Source organism: Oncorhynchus clarkii, chromosome 9, assembly GCF_045791955.1.
Source record: "Oncorhynchus clarkii lewisi isolate Uvic-CL-2024 chromosome 9, UVic_Ocla_1.0, whole genome shotgun sequence".
Classification (NCBI taxonomy): domain Eukaryota; kingdom Metazoa; phylum Chordata; class Actinopteri; order Salmoniformes; family Salmonidae; genus Oncorhynchus; species Oncorhynchus clarkii.
Window position 1 is genome coordinate 38,422,345 of NC_092155.1, and position 8,540 is coordinate 38,430,884.

An 8,540-nucleotide genomic window follows, 5' to 3' on the forward strand; every position below is an offset into this window, starting at 1 on the left:
TTTGTAAAAACTCGTCATCATTTTGCTGTCGCGACTGAAGAAGACAGAATGTGAAAGACACAGCAGATGAACTACAGAAGATTTGAACTGAAGCATGGTCAAGAGTTTGGAAGACTGTTATGCTCACAAGTAAAGCACAAAACACTCACATGATGTTCAATCGTTCCAAGCACCATGGACACGTCAATCAATATCTTCACTGTCATTGCTGCAGAAAGCAAAAAAATAACTTTTGGCATAAGGCTCGTTGGTCTAGGGGTATGATTCTCGCTTAGGGTGCGAGAGGTCCCGGGTTCAAATCCCGGATGAGCCCTTTTGCAGATCCTTGAACAATCTCAGACAGGCAGATCTTGGGCCACTAGTCGGAACGCCGACTATCACCTCTTGGGCGCAGGACAAGGTGGCTGAATGGTTTTGGCGATGGGACTGCAAATCTATTTTGATATGCACTTGTTGGTTCAACGTCACACAACATTTATTATTTTAGATAACTTGCAGAATGTAGGAGCAATTCTGACTTCCAATTACAACGATAATGATTCCAATGTAATACACTTGAAATGACATCCAGCCCCTAAAACAAACGAGTTCCTCAGGCTCTGCATTGGCCGGGAATCGAACCCGGGTCAACTGCTTGGAAGGAAGCTATGCTCACCACTGTAACACCAATGCTATGTGCAGCTCAGTAGCAACATTGAGACATCGACTCATAATTTGACCGTCATTTTGGTGGAAAGTGATAATTCATTGACCAGACAGATCGTTGGTTTAGGTGTATGATTATGGCTTAGGTTGCGAGAGGTCCCTGGTTAAAAAATCTATCATTTTAATCACTACAGGTTACCTTCAGATTAGTCCCGTGACACTTGTGGGGAACGTAGGGCAAAACGGAGAACATTGCGACAAGTGGGGTCACATTAGTTTGTAGCTCAAGATTTTGGATTCTACAAACAGAACTTGGCACATAGACGGTTCTGACTTCAGACGAGTCTCCTGACACTTGTGGGGGATGTAGAGAAAAATTGAGAATACCACCGTGTTCGTGAGGGTCTCCTCATTCCAGAGAGTGGTCATACGAATTTGTAGGTCAAACGGTTCGGAAGCTAGAGATGTTTTTGTGAGAAGACCGATTATAGGTATTGTCTCATGGTTTGACAAAAACCGATCTAGGTCCACCATCTTTCACTGCAGATATGGAGGGGTAACATAAGCAGTTGTGGAGGATTGAGACGGATACGCTGAGTCTTAATCTCTCTAGTTGAAAACGGATCTATTTGAATGGGTATTTTCAACATTAATTGACTTTGATTCACGTACCTTTGCGTCATTTGACTCAAAATAAATGAGTTCCATTCTTTTGAAGTCTTATTTTTTCATTTGCTCTTTAAAAAATGAATTGATCTCATTTTGCACTTTATTAATTTGTAAAAACTCGTCATCATTTTGCTGTCGCGACTGAAGAAGACAGAATGTGAAAGACACAGCAGATGAACTACAGAAGATTTGAACTGAAGCATGGTCAAGAGTTTGGAAGACTGTTATGCTCACAAGTAAAGCACAAAACACTCACATGATGTTCAATCGTTCCAAGCACCATGGACACGTCAATCGATATCTTCACTGTCATTGCTGCAGAAAGCAAAAAAATAACTTTTGTCATAATGCTCGTGGGTCTAGGGGTATGATTCTCGCTTAGGGTGCGAGAGGTCCCGGGTTCAAATCCCGGATGAGCCCTTTTGCAGATCCTTGAACAATCTCAGACAGGCAGATCTTGGGCCACTAGTCGGAACGCCGACTATCACCTCTTGGGCGCAGGACAAGGTGGCTGAATGGTTTTGGCGATGGGACTGCAAATCTATTTTGATATGCACTTGTTGGTTCAACGTCGCACAACATTTATTATTTTAGATAACTTGCAGAATGTAGGAGCAATTCTGACTTCCAAGTACAACGATAATGATTCCAATGTAATACACTTGAAATGACATCCAGCCCCTAAAACAAATGAATTCCTCAGGCTCTGCATTGGCCGGGAATCGAACCCGGGTCAACTGCTTGGAAGGCAGCTATGCTCACCACTATACCACCAATGCTATGTGCAGCTCAGTAGCAACATTGAGACATCGACTCATAATTTGACCGTCATTTTGGTGGAAAGTGATAATTCATTGACCAGACAGATCGTTGGTTTAGGTGTATGATTATGGCTTAGGTTGCGAGAGGTCCCTGGTTAAAAAATCTATCATTTTAATCACTACAGGTTACCTTCAGATTAGTCCCGTGACACTTGTGGGGAACGTAGGGCAAAACGGAGAACATTGCGACAAGTGGGGTCACATTAGTTTGTAGCTCAAGATTTTGGATTCTACAAACAGAACTTGGCACATAGACGGTTCTGACTTCAGACGAGTCTCCTGACACTTGTGGGGGATGTAGAGAAAAATTGAGAATACCACCGTGTTCGTGAGGGTCTCCTCATTCCAGAGAGTGGTCATACGAATTTGTAGGTCAAACGGTTCGGAAGCTAGAGATGTTTTTGTGAGAAGACCGATTATAGGTATTGTCTCATGGTTTGACAAAAACCGATCTAGGTCCACCATCTTTCACTGCAGATATGGAGGGGTAACATAAGCAGTTGTGGAGGATTGAGACGGATACGCTGAGTCTTAATCTCTCTAGTTGAAAACGGATCTATTTGAATGGGTATTTTCAACATTAATTGACTTTGATTCACGTACCTTTGCGTCATTTGACTCAAAATAAATGAGTTCCATTCTTTTGAAGTCTTATTTTTTCATTTGCTCTTTAAAAAATGAATTGATCTCATTTTGCACTTTATTAATTTGTAAAAACTCGTCATCATTTTGCTGTCGCGACTGAAGAAGACAGAATGTGAAAGACACAGCAGATGAACTACAGAAGATTTGAACTGAAGCATGGTCAAGAGTTTGGAAGACTGTTATGCTCACAAGTAAAGCACAAAACACTCACATGATGTTCAATCGTTCCAAGCACCATGGACACGTCAATCGATATCTTCACTGTCATTGCTGCAGAAAGCAAAAAAATAACTTTTGGCATAAGGCTCGTTGGTCTAGGGGTATGATTCTCGCTTAGGGTGCGAGAGGTCCCGGGTTCAAATCCCGGATGAGCCCTTTTGCAGATCCTTGAACAATCTCAGACAGGCAGATCTTGGGCCACTAGTCGGAACGCCGACTATCACCTCTTGGGCGCAGGACAAGGTGGCTGAATGGTTTTGGCGATGGGACTGCAAATCTATTTTGATATGCACTTGTTGGTTCAACGTCGCACAACATTTATTATTTTAGATAACTGCAGAATGTAGGAGCAATTCTGACTTCCAAGTACAACGATAATGATTCCGAATGTAATACACTTGAAATGCAGGGGTAACATAAGCAGTTGTGGCTCTGCATTGGCCGGATACCCGAGTCAACTGCTTGGAAGGAAGCTATGCTCACCACTGTAACACCAATGCTATGTGCAGCTCAGTAGCAACATTGAGACATCGACTCATAATTTGACCGTCATTTTGGTGGAAAGTGATAATTCATTGACCAGACAGATCGTTGGTTTAGGTGTATGATTATGGCTTAGGTTGCGAGAGGTCCCTGGTTAAAAAATCTATCATTTTAATCACTACAGGTTACCTTCAGATTAGTCCCGTGACACTTGTGGGGAACGTAGGGCAAAACGGAGAACATTGCGACAAGTGGGGTCACATTAGTTTGTAGCTCAAGATTTTGGATTCTACAAACAGAACTTGGCACATAGACGGTTCTGACTTCAGACGAGTCTCCTGACATTTGTGGGGGATGTAGAGAAAAATTGAGAATACCACCGTGTTCGTGAGGGTCTCCTCATTCCAGAGAGTGGTCATACGAATTTGTAGGTCAAACGGTTCGGAAGCTAGAGATGTTTTTGTGAGAAGACCGATTATAGGTATTGTCTCATGGTTTGACAAAAACCGATCTATGTCCACCATCTTTCACTGCAGATATGGAGGGGTAACATAAGCAGTTGTGGAGGATTGAGACGGATACGCTGAGTCTTAATCTCTCTAGTTGAAAACGGATCTATTTGAATGGGTATTTTCAACATTAATTGACTTTGATTCACGTACCTTTGCGTCATTTGACTCAAAATAAATGAGTACCATTCTTTTGAAGTCTTATTTTTTCATTTGCTCTTTAAAAAATGAATTGATCTCATTTTGCACTTTATTAATTTGTAAAAACTAGTCATCATTTTGCTGTCGCGACTGAAGAAGACAGAATGTGAAAGACACAGCAGATGAACTACAGAAGATTTGAACTGAAGCATGGTCAAGAGTTTGGAAGACTGTTATGCTCACAAGTAAAGCACAAAACACTCACATGATGTTCACTTTGTTTACATACTCATCTCATATGTATATACTGTACTCGATACAATCTACTGTATCTGCCTATGCTGCTCTGTAACATCACTCATTCATATATCCTTATGTACATATTCTTTATCCCCTCACACTGTGTACAAGACAGTAGTTTTGGAATTGTTAGTTAGATTACTTGTTGGTTATTACTGCATTGTCGGAACTAGAAGCACAAGCATTTCGCTACACTCGCATTAACATCTGCTAACCATGTGTATGTGACAAATAAAATTTGATTTGATTTGATTTGATTTGATTTGGTCAAGAGTTTGGAAGACTGTTATGCTCACAAGTAAAGCACAAAACACTCACATGATGTTCAATCGTTCCAAGCACCATGGACACGTCAATCGATATCTTCACTGTCATTGCTGCAGAAAGCAAAAAAATAAATTTTGGCATAAGGCTCGTTGGTCTAGGGGTATGATTCTCGCTTAGGGTGCGAAAGGTCCCGGGTTCAAATCCCGGATGAGCCCTTTTGCAGATCCTTGAACAATCTCAGACAGGCAGATCTTGGGCCACTAGTCGGAACGCCGACTATCACCTCTTGGGCGCAGGACAAGGTGGCTGAATGGTTTTGGCGATGGGACTGCAAATCTATTTTGATATGCACTTGTTGGTTCAACGTCGCACAACATTTATTATTTTAGATAACCTGCAGAATGTAGGAGCAATTCTGACTTCCAAGTACAACGATGGTTTGACAAAAACCGATCTATGTCCACCATCTTTCAATGCAGATATGGAGGGGTAACATAAGCAGTTGTGGAGGATTGAGACGGATACGCTGAGTCTTAATCTCTCTAGTTGAAAACGGATCTATTTGAATGGGTATTTTCAACATTAATTGACTTTGATTCACGTACCTTTGCGTCATTTGACTCAAAATAAATGAGTTCCATTCTTTTGAAGTCTTATTTTTTCATTTGCTCTTTAAAAAATGAATTAATCTCATTTTGCACTTTATTAATTTGTAAAAACTCGTCATCATTTTGCTGTCGCGACTGAAGAAGACAGAATGTGAAAGACACAGCAGATGAACTACAGAAGATTTGAAGATTTTAATCACTACAGGTTACCTTCAGATTAGTCCCGTGACACTTGTGGGGAAAGTAGGGCAAAACGGAGAACATTGCGACAAGTGGGGTCACATTAGTTTGTAGCCCAAGATTTTGGATTCTACAAACAGAACTTGGCACATAGACGGTTGTGACTTCAGACGAGTCTCCTGACATTTGTGGGGGATGTAGAGAAATATTGAGAATACCACCGTGTTCGTGAGGTTCTCCTCATTCCAGAGAGTGGTCATACGAATTTGTAGGTCAAACGGTTCGGAAGCTAGAGATGTTTTTGTGAGAAGACCGATTATAGGTATTGTCTCATGGTTTGACAAAAACCGATCTATGTCCACCATCTTTCACTGCAGATATGGAGGGGTAACATAAGCAGTTGTGGAGGATTGAGACGGATACGCTGAGTCTTAATCTCTCTAGTTGAAAACGGATCTATTTGAATGGGTATTTTCAACATTAATTGACTTTGATTCACGTACCTTTGCGTCATTTGACTCAAAATAAATGAGTTCCATTCTTTTGAAGTCTTATTTTTTCATTTGCTCTTTAAAAAATGAATTGATCTCATTTTGCACTTTATTAATTTGTAAAAACTCGTCATCATTTTGCTGTCGCGACTGAAGAAGACAGAATGTGAAAGACACAGCAGATGAACTACAGAAGATTTGAACTGAAGCATGGTCAAGATTTGGAAGACTGTTATGCTCACAAGTAAAGCACAAAACACTCACATGATGTTCAATCGTTCCAAGCACCATGGACAAGCACATTGCTGCAGAAAGCAAAAAAATAACTTCAGATTAGTCCCGTGACACTTGTGCCCTTAAAATAAATGATTCCTCAGGCTCTGCATTGGCCGGGAATCGGGGAAAGTAGGGCAAAACGGAGAACATTGCGACAAGTGGGGTCACATTAGTTTGTAGCTCAAGATTTTGGATTCTACAAACAGAACTTGGCACATAGACGGTTCTGACTTCAGACGAGTCTCCTGACATTTGTGGGGGATGTAGAGAAAAATTGAGAATACCACCGTGTTCGTGAGGGTCTCCTCATTCCAGAGAGTGGTCATACGAATTTGTAGGTCAAACGGTTCGGAAGCTAGAGATGTTTTTGTGAGAAGACCGATTATAGGTATTGTCTCATGGTTTGACAAAAACCGATCTATGTCCACCATCTTTCACTGCAGATATGGAGGGGTAACATAAGCAGTTGTGGAGGATTGAGACGGATACGCTGAGTCTTAATCTCTCTAGTTGAAAACGGATCTATTTGAATGGGTATTTTCAACATTAATTGACTTTGATTCACGTACCTTTGCGTCATTTGACTCAAAATAAATGAGTTCCATTCTTTTGAAGTCTTATTTTTTCATTTGCTCTTTAAAAAATGAATTGATCTCATTTTGCACTTTATTAATTTGTAAAAACTCGTCATCATTTTGCTGTCGCGACTGAAGAAGACAGAATGTGAAAGACACAGCAGATGAACTACAGAAGATTTGAACTGAAGCATGGTCAAGAGTTGGTCAAGAGTTTGGAAGACTGTTATGCTCACAAGTAAAGCACAAAACACTCACATGATGTTCAATCGTTCCAAGCACCATGGACACGTCAATCGATATCTTCACTGTCATTGCTGCAGAAAGCAAAAAAATAACTTTTGGCATAAGGCTCGTTGGTCTAGGGGTATGATTCTCGCTTAGGGTGCGAGAGGTCCCGGGTTCAAATCCCGGATGAGCCCTTTTGCAGATCCTTGAACAATCTCAGACAGGCAGATCTTGGGCCACTAGTCGGAACGCCGACTATCACCTCTTGGGCGCAGGACAAGGTGGCTGAATGGTTTTGGCGATGGGACTGCAAATCTATTTTGATATGCACTTGTTGGTTCAACGTCGCACAACATTTATTATTTTAGATAACCTGCAGAATGTAGGAGCAATTCTGACTTCCAAGTACAACGATAATGATTCAAAAAATATAATACACTTGAAATGACATCCAGCCCTTAAAATAAACGAATTCCTCAGGCTCTGCATTGGCCGGGAATCCCGGGTCAACTGCTTGGAAGGCAGCTATGCTCACCACTATAATGACCACCAGTCTTATTTTTTCATTTGCTTTAAAAAATGATCTCATTTTGCACTTTATTAATTTGCTCATTTTGCTGTCGCGACTGAAGAAGACAGAATGTGAAAGACACAGCAGATACATTGAGACATCGACTCATAATTTGACCGTCATTTTGGTGGAAAGTGATAATTCATTGACCAGACAGATCGTTGGTTTAGGTGTATGATTATGGCTTAGGTTGCGAGAGGTCCCTGGTTAAAAAATCTATCATTTTAATCACTACAGGTTACCTTCAGATTAGTCCCGTGACACTTGTGGGGAACGTAGGGCAAAACGGAGAACATTGCGACAAGTGGGGTCACATTAGTTTGTAGCCCAAGATTTTGGATTCTACAAACAGAACTTGGCACATAGACGGTTCTGACTTCAGACGAGTCTCCTGACATTTGTGGGGGATGTAGAGAAAAATTGAGAATACCACCGTGTTCGTGAGGGTCTCCTCATTCCAGAGAGTGGTCATACGAATTTGTAGGTCAAACGGTTCGGAAGCTAGAGATGTTTTTGTGAGAAGACCGATTATAGGTATTGTCTCATGGTTTGACAAAAACCGATCTAGGTCCACCATCTTTCACTGCAGATATGGAGGGGTAACATAAGCAGTTGTGGAGGATTGAGACGGATACGCTGAGTCTTAATCTCTCTAGTTGAAAACGGATCTATTTGAATGGGTATTTTCAACATTAATTGACTTTGATTCACGTACCTTTGCGTCATTTGACTCAAAATAAATGAGTTCCATTCTTTTGAAGTCTTATTTTTTCATTTGCTCTTTAAAAAATGAATTGATCTCATTTTGCACTTTATTAATTTGTAAAAACTCGTCATCATTTTGCTGTCGCGACTGAAGAAGACAGAATGTGAAAGACACAGCAGATGAACTACAGAAGATGGTTGTGACTT

At 40.9% G+C, this 8,540-nt stretch overlaps 6 non-coding genes across 6 annotated transcripts; 4 read left to right on the forward strand and 2 right to left on the reverse strand.

The window, feature by feature from the left end:
* Positions 1–241: 241 nt before the first annotated feature.
* trnap-agg (transfer RNA proline (anticodon AGG)) lies at positions 242–313 on the forward strand. The gene has a single exon. It is a non-coding gene; the product is annotated as a tRNA-Pro (tRNA).
* A 287-nt stretch (positions 314–600) lies between these two features.
* trnag-ucc (transfer RNA glycine (anticodon UCC)) lies at positions 601–672 on the reverse strand. Its single transcript has one exon. It is a non-coding gene; the product is annotated as a tRNA-Gly (tRNA).
* A 1,349-nt stretch (positions 673–2,021) lies between these two features.
* trnag-ucc (transfer RNA glycine (anticodon UCC)) lies at positions 2,022–2,093 on the reverse strand. The gene has a single exon. It is a non-coding gene; the product is annotated as a tRNA-Gly (tRNA).
* A 990-nt stretch (positions 2,094–3,083) lies between these two features.
* On the forward strand, positions 3,084–3,155 carry trnap-agg (transfer RNA proline (anticodon AGG)). The gene has a single exon. It is a non-coding gene; the product is annotated as a tRNA-Pro (tRNA).
* Positions 3,156–4,842: 1,687 nt separating this feature from the next.
* Positions 4,843–4,914, forward strand: trnap-agg (transfer RNA proline (anticodon AGG)). The gene has a single exon. It is a non-coding gene; the product is annotated as a tRNA-Pro (tRNA).
* Positions 4,915–7,179: 2,265 nt separating this feature from the next.
* Positions 7,180–7,251, forward strand: trnap-agg (transfer RNA proline (anticodon AGG)). The gene has a single exon. It is a non-coding gene; the product is annotated as a tRNA-Pro (tRNA).
* The last annotated feature ends 1,289 nt before the right edge of the window (positions 7,252–8,540 follow it).